This window comes from Rattus norvegicus, chromosome 11 (assembly GCF_021556685.1).
Source record: "Rattus norvegicus strain SHRSP/BbbUtx chromosome 11, alternate assembly SHRSP_T2T, whole genome shotgun sequence".
Classification (NCBI taxonomy): domain Eukaryota; kingdom Metazoa; phylum Chordata; class Mammalia; order Rodentia; family Muridae; genus Rattus; species Rattus norvegicus.
Window position 1 is genome coordinate 16,373,828 of NC_141544.1, and position 15,769 is coordinate 16,389,596.

At 37.5% G+C, this 15,769-nt stretch overlaps 1 long non-coding RNA gene across 1 annotated transcript in view; it reads right to left on the reverse strand.

The window, feature by feature from the left end:
* Positions 1 to 4,307: 4,307 nt before the first annotated feature.
* Positions 4,308 to 15,769, reverse strand: part of LOC120095588 (uncharacterized) — a 113,338-nt gene continuing 101,876 nt past the window's right edge. The window contains exon 3 of the long non-coding RNA XR_015632879.1: positions 4,308 to 5,857. This is a non-coding gene — a long non-coding RNA (uncharacterized LOC120095588). The remainder of the gene's footprint in view (positions 5,858 to 15,769) is intronic.

The following is a 15,769-nucleotide window of genomic DNA, read 5'->3' on the forward strand; positions in this document are numbered from 1 at the left end:
AAGAAGAAGTCAAAATATCACTGTTTGCAGATGATATGATAGTATATTTAAGTGATCCCAAACGTTCCACCAGAGAACTACTAAAGCTAATAGACAACTTCAGCAAAGTGGCTGGGTATAAAATTAACTGAAATAAATCAGTTGCCTTCCTCTATACAAAAGAGAAACAAGCCGAGAAAGAAATTAGGGAAACGACACCCTTCATAATAGACCCAAATAATATAAAGTATCTCGGTGTTACTTTAACAAAGCAAGTAAAAGATCTGTACAATAAGAACTTCAAGACACTGAAGAAGGAAATTGAAGAAGACCTCAGAAGATGGAAAGATCTCCCATGCTCATGGATTGGCAGGATTAATATAGTAAAAATGGCCATTTTACCAAAAGCGATCTACAGATTCAATGCAATCCCCATCAAAATACCAATCCAATTCTTCACAGAGTTAGACAGAACAATTTGCAAATTCATCTGGAATAACAAAAAAACCAGGATAGCTAAAGCTATCCTCAACAATAAAAGGACTTCTGGGGGAATCACTATCCCTGAACTCAAGCAGTATTACAGAGCAATAGTGATAAAAACTGCATGGTATTGGTACAGAGACAGACAGATAGACCAATGGAATAGAATTGAAGACCCAGAAATGAACCCACAGACCTATGGTCACTTGATTTTTGACAAAGGAGCCAAAACCATCCAATGGAAAAAAGATAGCATTTTCAGCAAATGGTGCTGGTTCAACTGGAGGTCAACATGTAGAAGAATGCAGATCGATCCATGCTTATCACCCTGTACAAAGCTTAAGTCCAAGTGGATCAAGGACCTCCACATCAAACCAGACACACTCAAACTAATAGAAGAAAAACTAGGGAAGCATCTGGAACACATGGGCACTGGAAAAAATTTCCTAAACAAAACACCAATGGCTTACGCTCTAAGATCAAGAATCGACAAACGGGATCTCATAAAACTGCAAAGCTTCTGTAAGGCAAAGGACACTGTGGTTAGGACAAAACGGCAACCAACAGATTGGGAAAAGATCTTTACCAATCCTACAACAGATAGAGGCCTTATATCCAAAATATACAAAGAACTCAAGAAGTTAGACCGCAGGGAAACAAATAACCCTATTAAAAAATGGGGTTCAGAGCTAAACAAAGAATTCACAGCTGAGGAATGCCAAATGGCTGAGAAACACCTAAAGAAATGTTCAACATCTTTAGTCATAAGGGAAATGCAAATCAAAACAACCCTGAGATTTCACCTCACACCAGTGAGAATGGCTATGATCAAAAACTCAGGGGCCAACAGATGCTGGCGAGGATGTGGAGAAAGAGGAACACTCCTCCATTGTTGGTGGGATTGCAAACTGGTACAACCATTCTGGAAATCAGTCTGGAGGTTCCTCAGAAAATTGGACATTGAACTGCCTGAGGATCCAGCTATACCTCTCTTGGGCATATACCCAAAAGATGCCCCAACATATAAAAAAGACACGTGCTCCACTATGTTCATTGCAGCCTTATTTATAATAGCCAGACGCTGGAAAGAAGCCAGATGCCCTTCAACAGAGGAATGGATACAGAAAATGTGGTACATCTACACAATGGAATATTACTCAGCTATCAAAAACAACGACTTTATGAAATTCGGAGGCAAATGGTTGGAACTGGAAAATATCATCCTGAGTGAGCTAACCCAATCACAGAAATACATACATGGTATGCACTCATTGATAAGTGGCTATTAGCCCAAATGCTTGAATTACCCTAGATACCTAGAACAAATGAAACTCAAGACGGATGATCAAAATGTGAATGCTTCACTCCTTCTTTAAAAGGGGAACAAGAATACCCTTGGCAGGGAAGAGAGAGGCAAAGATTAAAACAGAGAATGAAGGAACACCCATTCAGAGCCTGCCCCACATGTGGCCCATACATATACAGCCACCCAATTAGACAAGATGGATGAAGCAATGAAGTGCAGACCGACAGGAGCCGGATGTAGATCGCTCCTGAGAGACACAGCCAGAATACAGCAAATACAGAGGCGAATGCCAGCAGCAAACCACTGAACTGAGAATTGGACCCCCGTTGAAGGAATCAGAGAAAGAACTGGAAGATCTTGAAGGGGCTCGAGACCCCATATGTACAACAATGCTAAGCAACCAGAGCTTCCAGGGACTAAGCCACTACCTAAAGACTTTACATGGACTGACCCTGGACTCTGACCTCATAGGTAACAATGAATATCCTAGTAAGAGCACCAGTGGAAGGAGAAGCCCTGGGTCCTGCTAAGACTGAACCCCTAGTGAACTAGACTGGTGGGGGGAGGGCGGCAATGGGGGGAGGGTTGGGAGGGGAACACCCATAAGGAAGGGGAGGGGGTGGGGGATGTTTGCCCGGATACCGGGAAAGGGAATAACACTTGAAATGTATATAAGAAATACTCAAGTTAATAAAAAAAAAAGTCCTATGAAAGTTCGCTAGATAAAACATTTTAAAAGTTTCAAGTCTCACCCAATGGAGGAGTTAGAGGAAGGACTGAAGGAGCTGAAGGGGTTTGCAACCCCATAGGAAGAACAATAGCAACCAACCAGAACCCCAGAGCTCCCAGGGATTAAACCATCAACCAAAGAGTACACTAGGAGGGACCCATGGCTGCAGCCACATATGTAGTAGAGGATGGCCTTGTTGGACATCAGTAATAGGAAAACCAGTCTCTATTTGATTGGAAATAATTTCAATAATAGTTAAGGAAAATGAAGGTTGGGGCTGGAGGAATGTTTCAGCAGTTAAGAGCACTGTTTCTTTTCCATGCTTGATTTCCAGCAACTCTAAGGAGGCTGAAAACAGTCTGTAACTCCAGTTCCAGGGAACCTGTGCCCTCCCCTGGTCTCTCAGCCAATGTTGTGGGTGCTTTGAACAGTCTAAGGAGGGCAGGCAGGGTGGCAGATTTGACTTATATGCTCACTGTAGTGTTTAGCTGTTACCAGAGGACTTGAACCAAATGGTGTGAAGCACCACTCACTGTTCACAGGAGGGGATGTCTTCTGAGGCTCATTATTTTTATTATTTTTAAATAAAAATGAGGAAGTGGGGAGCTACTTTCAACTCAATTAGCACTTTACATTGTTGTCTTTGTTGTGTGCTGTCTGAACAAGTTAGGAAAGAATGTTTTTAAAAATCAAACCAAATTATGGACAAACCTGAAATTATTCAAGGCTTGATTTGTGTTCTTGCATACATGAATACTAAAAAGAGAACATTCAGACTTAATAAGAGCTAGAATTAAAAGGTATGCCACTGATCAGCACAGTTCTAGTCTGAGGAAAGTATTTTTATCAAGGTTGTGTGGCTTAGTATTGAAAAGACTGACCTATCTCTGATTGTGGTGTTTGTTCTTTTGTGGTGAGTGGGAAGAGACATTTAAATATATATTTATTATATTTATGTACTAATATACTAATATGCTTATATATACTTATGTATATAGGTACTTTATATGTGAAAATATATATACTAAAGATATATACATCTATGTATATATAGTAAATATGTATATATATGTATACATATATATGTATATATACACATTAATTATACAGACATAAGTCTCTATCTTTAATTATCTATCTATCTATCTATCTATCTATCTACCTACCTATGTACCTATCTATCTATCTATCATTCTTTCTTTCTTTCTTTCTTTCTTTCTTTCTTTCTTTCTATCTATATAACTGCAATTGGCTCTTTCTGTATGTGTTATCTCCACCAGTGGATGAAGAATATGGGGGAGAAAACACTGCATCTGTACTGAACATGTCAGTCTTTTTGCCTGTCATTCATCTTTACATAGTGGAGTATGAGAAGTGTTTATATAAGGCTTGTGGTACATTGGTGAGTATTCTAGAAAAGACTGAAAGTATGTGAGAGGGGATGCATATGTAGTTTACAATGTTATACACAAAGGACTTGAAAACTTGATGATGCAGATATCTGTGGGAAGGTCTGCCGATATGGAGAAGCTCATGCCTGTGTGTGTATACATGTGTGTGTGGGTGTGTGCCTGTGTCTGATGTTTCTGACTAGTTTCATTTTAGGAATTTAATCCAATATTCTTAATAACTAACAAAATGCTTCTGACAGTTAATGGTAGCAAACTTTTTTATCAAAGAATTTTGATACTAGCTATATCACATATATATATTGAATACTAATTTTTATAAAATACTGTTTCTCAGAGATTCAAATTCAAAATCACTGCTCTTAATTTCAGTATAAACAAAGACACAGTAAAGCTGAGTGGGATCCTATAATTCAATTTTATTCATTTACTAATGTTCCATTAGCATATGCAACATTTTGTACATAATTACACTGAAGTAAATACAAACTAAAATATAGCAATATAAAAAATTAATAATGACTATGAAACAGCTACTCTGAACTAGTCCTTCTATGAGGAAGCTTTACCGATAGAGCATTTCAAGATATATTTTATTTTATTAATCATGAGAAAACAGAAAGATGGAGAGGTGAAGTATAACCATCTGAAATTTAAATTCAGGTTCCTTGACTCTTGTTCTTTCCATCATGGCACATCGTTTTTGAATTAATCACTGAAGCAAACAAATTTTAAAGTCATTCTAGCTATTGAAATAAGAACTTCTACAGATCATTGGAATTAAAAATGCTACATTATAGTAGTTGCGTGCTTAATTTTCTAGGAAAAGTACTCATAACAAAATGAGATAAAGTTTGGCTCTTTACAGCATATTCTACTACATCATCCATATATATTACCATTTTTCACCAACAATTTTCCTGTACTTTAATATTTTCCCTGATTATAGACTTTGGCTTACTAGTAGTTAAATACAACTTTATCAGATAACTCCTTTCCAATCATCAATAATAAAAGCTGACATCACAGATCTATTGATGAATTCTGATGTCAATGAATTACTTGAAACACCAATGTGAGTTCAATGTGATTCTTCCTCTTCCAAATTTTGTAAGAATTAGGAAGAAAAGAAGATATTATGTGGGATACTAAAAATATGTGCTAGCTGACAGGAATGTGGGTTTGACTTAAATGATCTCTTCCTGCCCTTGAATCCTCCCCACCCAGGTATTTTACAATAGTCAGAGAGATTGATTGTAATCAGAATTGTAAAGTTGACTACTGAGTTGGAAAACAACCCTGAAATAATTATGTCCGAATGAACAGAACAAAGAATTTGACATTCATGGAAGAAATGACTAATTGGAGAATAGAACAGCTAATTTTATGATCATTGTTTCATGAGAAAGGTCTAAAGAATGAGACAAGTTGAGAAATATCAAGATACTGTTTAAATCACCTAACCGATGACAAGTCTGACAGAAGAGAGTGAAGTGGGAATTTATGGTTTTGTTGGAGACTCAGTTGTGTTGTGTGATGTTTTTCTGGAAACTGTCCTATAAAAGGATATTTTTGCTGAAGCAGACACATGAGAGGATGTTTTCTCAGAACAGACATATGGTATTTTCTGGAAGTTGCCTGGTGTAAGGGCATGTGATCTTTTGCTGGAATGCTTGAGAAGACACATGATATTTGTGAAAAGTATAAGTATAAACTAACAGGCAGTGGACAACCTTTGGCATTGGTTCACCTTGCTGTTCTTTGCTGATCTTTCTTGTCATGACCTTAGAGAGAGAAATGCACCAAAGAGCTTCTGGTGGTGTATGGTACACCAGCTGCTTCTTGCCGCTTTAGCTGACTTGTACTGGTAGGTGAAGTCTCAGAGTCTCATGGTTTCTTCTGGACAAGCTGCTCCTGCTGATTGGTTTTGTGTCTTGCTAGTGGACTGGACTGCTGACAACGAAGATTGGAATCATCTCAAAGAACTACTCCTAAACAGGTCCACACCCCACTTGTCCTATTAGCCATCTTCCTCCCATATCTTTGGTTGTTGGACTGTATGGGAGGTTAAAGCATTTAAGAACCCTTACTAAAGTAGTTTTTTAAAAATATAAACCTACCAGAGAGTAGTATACAGAAGGAATTCAGAAACCAACTAGGTAAAAAACTGAATGTTTTTAATGTGTGTAAGGATATGAACCTCAAATTCTACTCAGATTTAAAAGTCATGCAAAGCTTTTGAAAGAAAAGGACAGTTTGAGGAAGCTTCTCTAGTATAAGAAATGATTCATAAACATATTCTAACTAAATGGTCTTGAAGAATGAACTCACATTCTGCCATGCTCGTGCCTTTAGTCACTCTTTGTCTTGTCTGAGGTGCCATTTTGCTCCCCAAGTCATATCGTTAAGAGAAAGTATGGAAACCAGGAATAAAATGTGCTATCTTTAGAAATAGACTCCATCATCCTTATGATCACCCAGGTGTGTTTGCGGTACTAAATTTGTAGATGCTTCAAGTAATTTGACAAGAGTTTATCATGTTGGATTTATCACTGTAAACGTTAGACAGTTAGGCAGTCGACATTAAACTTGGATGCTTTAAGGATGTTCAAGATTATTTGATGTTGATATTGTGACTTTAAAATGAAATGATACAGTGATGTGTTTTCTAGTGATGTGTAAGTAGATGACTTAAAAAAGGAAAGGTTATTTCTGTGTCACAAGATGACTTGAAATAATCCTTTAACACTCTGGAATCAGCCCTTTCAGGCTCATAAGTATTTGCTTGACTGTTTAATGGCCTGTTTATTAGATTTGTAAATTATTCATAGTAGGTATTTGAAATGCTTGAGGAATTAGATTGTGCTAAAATTTGCAGTTGTAATTTAAAGTGTCTAAGGGAATTGAATAATTGGGTTTAGAGGTGGTGGTAAATGTTTGGGGGAAATTAATCTGTCAAAATTATAAGTCAATTGAGGACCTAATCCAAGATGAAAGACGTAAATTTTTGTATTTCAACAAAATATTAGACTAGATAGACATCGATTGCATAGAATTTCTTTGAATATTTGAGAATGAAAGTATAATTTTGACAAATTAAAATATCAATAACTAGACATTCTTGTGTGTGTGTGTTTGTCTCTATGTGTGTATGTATGTAAACATCCAAAATGTTGTTCTTGGAAATTAAAAAAAAATTGAATCAGATTTGGGAGATTTTTGCTGAAAGTGTAGCCCATCAATGTAAGTACATGTTTAAAAAAAAGTGTGTGTATGTGTGTTGTGTCGTAGATGCATGTGTTATAGATGTTGTGTATATGTGTTTGCAGATTCCTTATTTAGCTCATCTGTGCACATGTAGTTGCCAGAGGATGCTCGTGATAGTTTTCCTCTATTGATCACCACAAAGATAGTGTTTTCTCTCAACACTAGAATGGTCATTTAATTTAGACTGGATGTTTAGCAATCCCCCAGGGATCTGCTTGTCATTTTCCCCTCAGCACAGGGATTACAGACATGGCTTTGTTTAGGTTCTAATGTGGCATTCAAACTCTAATCGTTCTTTTAGAACGAACCCACTGAACCATCTCCAAGGACCTACTACTGTATGTGTATTGTAAGATGTCTTATTATTTTTAAGAATGCTGTGGTGTGTGTGTGTGTGTGTGTGTGTGTGTGTGTGTGTGTGTGTGTGTACACCTGTGTGGGCACCGTATGTATGCTTGGTGCCCTCAGAGTCTAGAAGAGAGAGACTGGTGGTTCCTTGCAACTGTGGCTACAGGAGTTTGTAAGCTGTCATTTGTTTTCTGGAAACCAAACAGGGATCCATAGGAAGGGCAAATAGTGTTCTTAACTGCAGAGCTGTCTTTTCAGTCCCTATATATGTCTTTTTTAAAATTTATTATTAATTCATTATTTGGGAATTTCATATTATGTACGCAGATCACACTTACACACTTACCTCCCAGTTTTCTGATGTATGATGTCTGCCCCACTACCCCATGCCTTCCTCCACAGCACCCCTCAAAAGGAAAAAGCAAATTGATTTTGTGTTATTCATATACTCTCTGGAACATGATCAAATTCTTTGTGGGCAGCCTATCTAGGGCAGATGAGTCCTCCTCCGCCTGTATCTGGGACAGAAGCCTTCAACTGAGAAGAGTTATATAGTAGCTGGGGAGGGGAAGGGCCAGCTCTCCTACCCCAGTGCCACGACCAGGACTCCTCTCCTGCCTCTTGCCTCCCCTTCATACCCGAGTAGGTCAGTGAGCTATATGTGTCTTTAAAAATCAATTTAATTTTGTAATAAATTTGAGTGGTGAGAAATATCTTTCTCTTTTTTAAAAATTATTTTTATTACTTTATGTTTATGAGTATTTTTCTTCTTGTATGTCTATGCACCATGTGTATGCTTACTGCTCAGGAATGTGATGCACCTCCATGTAATCAGTCTCTGGTATTCAGCAGATGTTCCTGTAACCAGTGGGCCAACTGCACAGCACAGAGAAAATACCTCTCTTATTTTTTTTCTTTTTTTTTTTTATTAACTTGAGTATTTCTTATATACATTTCGAGTGTTATTCCCTTTCCCGGTTTCCGGGCAAACATCCCCCTCCCCCCTCCCCTTCCTTATGGGTGTTCCCCTCCCAACCCTCCCCCATTGCCGCCCTCCCCCCAACAGTCTAGTTCACTGGGGGTTCAGTCTTAGCAGGACCCAGGGCTTCCCCTTCCACTGGTGCTCTTACTAGGATATTCATTGCTACCTATGGGGTCAGAGTCCAGGGTCAGTCCATGTATAGTCTTTAGGTAGTGGCTTAGTCCCTGGAAGCTCTGGTTGCTTGGCATTGTTGTACATATGAGGTCTCGAGCCCCTTCAAGCTCTTCCAGTTCTTTCTCTGATTCCTTCAACGGGGGTCCTATTCTCAGTTCAGTCGTTTGCTGCTGGCATTCGCCTCTGTATTTGCTGTATTCTGGCTGTGTCTCTCAGGAGCGATGTACATCCGGCTCCTGTCGGCCTGCACTTCTTTGCTTCATCCATCTTGTCTAATTGGGTGGCTGTATATGTGTGGGCCACATGTGGGGCAGGCTCTGAATGGGTGTTCCTTCTGAGTCTGTTTTAATCTTTGCCTCTCTATTCCCTGCCACGGGTATTCTTATTCCCCTTTTAAAGAAGGTGAAGCATTCACATTTTGATCATCCGTCTTGAGTTTCATTTGTTCTAGGCATCTAGGGTAATTCAAGCATTTGGACTAATAGCCACTTATCAATGAGTGCATACCATGTGTGTTTTTCTGTGATTGGGTTACCTCACTTAGGATGATATTTTCCAGTTCCAACCATTTGACTACGAATTTCATAAAGTCATTGTTTTTGATAGCTGAGTAATATTCCATTGTGTAGATGTACCACATTTTCTGAGAAAATACCTCTCTCATCGCTTTAACAGTCACAAGATATCCCCCAGGTGTGGGTACTAGCATGATTATTTTTAGTTATTTTGGGGAATTTCTCTCTTGTATAAAGGCGATTTCCTTTCGGTATTTATCCCTTTTATTGTTAAATACATACAGTTCAGTCTGTATTCAGAGAGGTCATCTGCCAAGCACTCCCTGTACTGGAAAAGTAATAAGCTAAGAAATATAGTTTAAAGAAATTTGTAACTTTTTTTTTCTGGATTTGAGAATTTGATACCAGGAAAAATCTTATATGAAATTTTATGACATTTATATAGTATTTTATGACAAGATTGGGTATAATATTTTATCAAAACACAAAAGATCTTTGCAGTAAAATTGTATGATTTGTAATTGGAATGCAAAAGTTACCATGTCTGAATCATTGTTAAATTGCTGAGTTTGTTTTTCCTTGTCAGATGGCAAGTTAGCAATTACACAGAGAAGAATAATTTTGGTTATTAAATTGCCAGATGGTAAATGCCAAGCTCAACATGGTTCGCTTAAGGAAGACAATACAATTTTTTTGGTAGTCTGGATGGTGAGACAGTGCAGTCTTCATTTGAATTTGTTTTTATTTATTTATTGGAGCATCTCAAACTTCGATAGATAAGATTTTTTTTAAAACCTTCAAATCTTAGTGAAGACTTCCCCTAATTTGGCAGAAAAAGAAAAGCTTACACTTAGGGAGATAAAATTAGATCTTTTGTGTTTCAGAAACCTGAGCTTCTCTATGAGTACACTTAACTCCACCAACCAGCCTTCGATTATAATTAAGAAATGGCAGGTTGAAAGAAGGAAATGTGATTTTTTTTTGTAAAATCAGTCCTCTACCTTTTATGATTTACGTTCTTCTGCTATTCTGAAAATAATAATTTCAGTGCTTGTCTTGAGTGTTTGTTTTGAAGAAGTCCTGTCCTAGGGACTTAAAGCTCATTGTCTTCTTTCATCTTTATGACAACTTTGAAGCCTAAGTACTTTTAGTCTTCCTATTTTACATAAAGTACACTTGAGACTAATGTTGGTCAGCAGGGCTATGAGGGGATATGCCAAGCCCATTCTCCCAGTTACATTTATGTGGTTTGCTTCTAAAATATCAGAAATCAGACTTCCTGCTATGGAAAAATTTGAGATTAGATGTAATTCTTGACAACTCACTGAATTCACATTCTTTCCTTGTACTGTTTTCTCCTTATTGGTAGGGCATAGCACTCTTCTATTCTAATGAGTTGTAAAGTCTGTTCTCACGTGAGTGTTACTGTCCCCCAGGCAATTCAATCTCAGTAGCTTTTCTCTTCAAATTTGTGTCTCTGCTTAAAATTTCCCCCAACTTGTTTTTGAAAATTTCAAAACTAAAATAGAAATGGTAGTCTTATCAATTGCAAATCTGTAGAAGCTGGATTCATCTTTCTGTTTGTCTCTGCTCTCTTCCTCCATGGTTTCTCCACCTCTTCCTATGTGTCTCCTCTGCTGTCTTCTACAATATGTATGGGTGCACACGGGTATTTTTTACACCTGAAATATCTAAGACAGGCTGTAATTTTAGGTACTAACAAATAAGCTACTTTTTTGTTGAGGTTATTCTTAATAAACTAGTAACTAATTAATTTTTGTCAGGTTTCCAACCCCTGAATTCCATTTTCATATTAAACAATTCCTTGTCTTTTTGTCTTTTATATTGTTTAAAAATTTGATTTATTTTGATAAAAGGTTCCATGTGTGCAATTTCTTGATTAATGACCAATGTGGGAGGACCCATCCCACCATAAGTGGTCCCACCCCAAGGCAGGTCAAGCAAGTCAGTAAGTGCTGTCCCACCCCTTGCCACCCATGGCTTTTACGCCAGATGTTGTCTCCCAGTTCCTGCCTTGAGTTCCTACTCTGACTTCCCACTGTGATAAAATATGATCTGAGAGGTATTAGCTGAAACAAACCTTTGCCTCCCTTGATTGCTTTTGTTCATGGTGTTTTATTACAGCAACAGAATCTCTTACTAAGACAAATCTTGCAATAAATATTGTATATTATTAGTTGTAAAAAAAAATAAGACAGAATCATAGTGTATGTCTAGAGGTTAAACAAAGCTTCCTTATCTAATAAACAGCATTTACAAGTTAATGTGTGTTATGACCTATAGGAATTGAGCAATTATTATGCAAATATTGGTGATAAGTTATAATATATTGCAATAATGCTTGGGGTGATCTCTTTCTTGAATAAAATATTTAAAATCTTGGGAACCTGCATATTTGTTTAATGGACAATTCTAATTCTACATATACTAGAGTGTTGTTCTTATACTGATGTAGTAGATGTATTTAAGAATGCCACCCCAAAGTATCTCTGTGTGTGTTTGTGTGAATGGGGGTGAAAATGTCATTTAATATCTTTACATGCAACAGAGTTAAAGGCTGAATTGTTTGATCTGGCCGTGGTGAGGACACTCCTTTAATTGCAGGGAGGAAGAGGCAGGCTGATGTTTGCATTGTAGGCCTGCCTGGTCTACAGAGTGAGTTCTAGTTCCACGTGAGTCATGATTTCACAGGGAAACCCTGTCTCAAAAAAAATTAAAATAAAGCGAAGAGAATCGAGGCAAGGCAAGGCAAAGCAAAACAGGACAGAACAGGTCAGGACAGGACAGAACAAGACAAGAACAACAGAAAACCTGAATTGTCTTTCAGCATTGCTAAAATCAGAAAAAGAATTATATTGTACAACTGAAAAGTGATGGATGCATTACATTCTTGGGGTCAATATTTTATTTGAGAATTTGAAAAATTTTTATTGTGAAAAATCAAATTTTAATTTTGTTTCCATAATTTAATTAGACTGTAGATGTAACCACTTATAACTTAAAGCAATACTTTAAATGATAAAAATTACATTGTTGATTTTAAATATAATCAGGAATAAATCTATGGATCTATCATATCTTATATTTATTTTTTTAATTTTATTTTTCTTGAATATTTCATGTATTTACATTTCAAATGTCATACCCTTTACCCCCTCCCACACCCCCTCCCTCTAACTCTGCTTCTATGAGGATGGTCCCACTTCATCCGTGCATTCGAACCTCAAAGCCCTAGCATTACTCTACAGTGGGGAAATGACCATTGCATTTCCAGGACCAATGACTTTTCCTACTGTTGATGCTAGACAATGATATCCTCTGCTACATTTGTGGCTGGAGTCATGGGTCCCCTCCATGTGTTGGTGGTTTAGTCTCTGGGAACTCTAGTGGGGTCTGGTTGGTTGATAATGTTGTTCTTCCCTATGGTGTTGCAAAGCCCTTCAGCTCCTTCAGTCTTTTCTCTAACTCCTCCATTGGGGTCTCCTTATTCAGTCCATGATTAGCTGCAACCATTCTCATCTGTATCAGTAGGGCTCAGGCAGAGCCTCTCAGGAGACACCCATATCTGACTCCTGTCAGCAAGCACTTCAGGTATCTGCAATAGTGACTGGGTTTGGTGGATGCATATGAGATAGATCCCCAAGTGGGGCAGTTTCTGAATAACCGTTTCTTCAGTCCCTGCCCCACATTTTCCCTGTATTTCCTCTCATGAGTATTTTGTTCTCGCCTATAAGAAGGAATGGAACATTCACATTTTGGTCTTTCTTCTTCTTGAGCTTAATATGATCTGTGATTTTTTTCTTAGATATTCCAAGCTTTTGGGCTAATATCTATTTATCAGTGGGTGCAGAGCATTTTTTTTTCTGATTGGCTCACCTCACTCAGAATGATATTTCCTAGTTCTATTCATTTACCTAAGAATTGCATGTAGTCATTGTTTTTGATAGCTGAGTAGTACTCCATTGTGTAGATGTACCACATTTCCTGTATCCATTCCTCTGTTGAAGGGCATCTGGCTTCTTTCCAGCTTCTGGCTATTATAAATAAGGTTGCTATGGACATAGTGGAGCACGTGTCTTTGTTATATGTTGGGGCATCTTTTGGGTATAACCCCAAGAGAGGTATACCTGGGTCCTCAGGTAGTTCAATGTCCAATTTTCTGAGGAACCTCCAGACTGATTTCCAGAGTAGTTGAACCAGTTTGCAATCCCACCAACAATGGAGGAGTATTCCTCTTTCTCCACATCCTGGCCAGCATCTATTGTCACCTGAGTTTTTTTTAATCTTAGGCATTCTGAATGGGGTGAGATGGAATCTCAAGGTTGTTTTTAATTTGCAAATTCCCCGATGACTAAGGATGTTGAACCTTTCTTTAGGTTCTTCTCATCTATTCAGTATTCTCAGTTGAGAATTCTTTGTTTTGCTCTGTACCCCATTTTTCTAATAGGGTTGGTTATTTGATTCTGTGGTCTAACTTCTGGAGTTCCTTGTATATATTGAATATTAGCCCTCTATTGGATGTAGGATTGGTAAAGATCTTTCCCCAATCCTTTGGTTGCCATTTTGTCCTAATGAGAGTGTCTTTTGCCTTACGGAAGCTTTGCAATTATATGAAGTCACATTTGTCAATTCTTGATCTTACAGCATAAGCCATTGGTGTTCTGTGCAGGAAATTTTCCCCAGTGTCCATGTGTTCAAGACTCTTCCCTATCTTTTCTTCTATTAGTTTTGAGAGTATCTGGTTTTATGTGGATGCCCAAGATCCACTTGGACTCGAGCTTTGTTCAGGGTAACAAGAATGGATTGATTTGCATTCTTTTACATGCTGACCTTCAGTTGAACCAGCACCATTTGCTGAAAATGCTGTCTTTTTTTTTCTACTGAATAGTTTTAGCTCCTTTGTCAAAGATCAAGTGACCGTAGGTGTGTGGGTTCATTTCTGGGTCTTCATTTCTACTCCATTGATCTACTCGCCTTTCTCTGTACCAATACCATACAGTTTTTATCAATATTGCTCTGTAATACTGCTTGAAGTCAGGGATGGTGATTTCCCCAGAAGTTCTTTTATTGTTGAGGATAATTTTCATTATCCTGGATTTTTTGTTTTTGCAAATTGTTCTTTCTAACTCTATGAAAAATCGAGTTGGGATTTTGATAGGATTGTATTGAATCTGTAGATTGCTTTTGGCAAAATGGCCATTTTTACTATATTAATCCTGTCAATCCAGGAGCATGAGAGATCTTTCCATCTTCTGAGATTTTCTTTAATTTCTTTCTTTAGAGACTTGAAGTTCTTGCCATACAGACCTTTTACTTGCTTGGTTAGAGTCACACTGAGATATTTTATATTATTTATGACTATTGTGAAGGGTGTCATTTCCCTAATTCCTTTCTCAGTCTGTTTATTCTTTGAATAGAGGAAGGCTACTGATTTGTTTGAGTTAATTTTATATCCTGACACTTTGCTGAACTTGTTTATCAGGCTTAGTAGTTCTCTGGTGGAACTTTTGGGGTCACTTAAGTATACTATCATATCATCTGCAAATAGTGATATTTTGATGTCCTCCTTTCCAATTTGTATCCTTTTGAACTCTTTTTGTTGTCTAAAAGCTCTTGCTAGGACTTTCTGTACTCTATTGAATAGGCAGGGAGATAGTAGGAAGCCTTGTCTAGTTGCTGATTTTAGTGAGATTGCTTCAAGTTTCTCTCCATATAGTTAGATGTTGGCTACTGGTTTGCTGTATATGGCTTTTACTATGTTTAGGTATGGGCCTTGAATTCCTGATCTTTCCAAGGGGTCTTTTATCACTAAGGGGTGTTGCATTTTGTTAAATGGTTTTTTGATATCTAATGAGATGATCATGTGGCTTTTTCCTTTGAATTTGTTTTTATATAGTGGATCAGGTTGATGGATTTCTGTATATTGAACCATCCCTGCATCCCTTGGATGAAGCCTACTTGATCATGGTGAATGATTGTTTTGATGCGTGCTTGGATTTGGTTTGCGAGCTTTTTATTGAGTATTTTTGCCCTGATATTCATGAGGGAAAGTGGTCTGAAGTTACCTTTCTTTGTAGGGTATTTGTGTGGTTTAGGTAAAAACGTAGTTGTGGCTTCAAAGAACGAATTGGATAGTGTTCCTTCTGTGTATATTTTGTGTAATAATTTAAAGAATATTGTTATTAGTTCTTCTTTGAAGATCTCATGGATTTCTGTTCTAAACCCATCTTTTCCTGGGCTTTTTTGAGTTGGGAGACTTTTAATCACTGCTTCTATTTCTTTAGGGGTTATGCAACTGTTTAGATTGTCTCTCTGCTCCTGATTTAACTTTGGTACCTGGTACTTCTCTAGAAAATTGTTTATTTTCTCCAGATTTTTTAGTTGTGTTGACTATAGGCCTTTATATTAGGATCGGATAATCTTTTGAATTTCCTCATTTCTGTTGTTATGTCTCCCTTTTCATTTCTGACTTTATTTATTTGGATACACACTCTGTCATCTGGTTAGTCTGGCTAAGGGTTTAAGTATCTTGTTGATTTTTCTCAAAGAATCAGC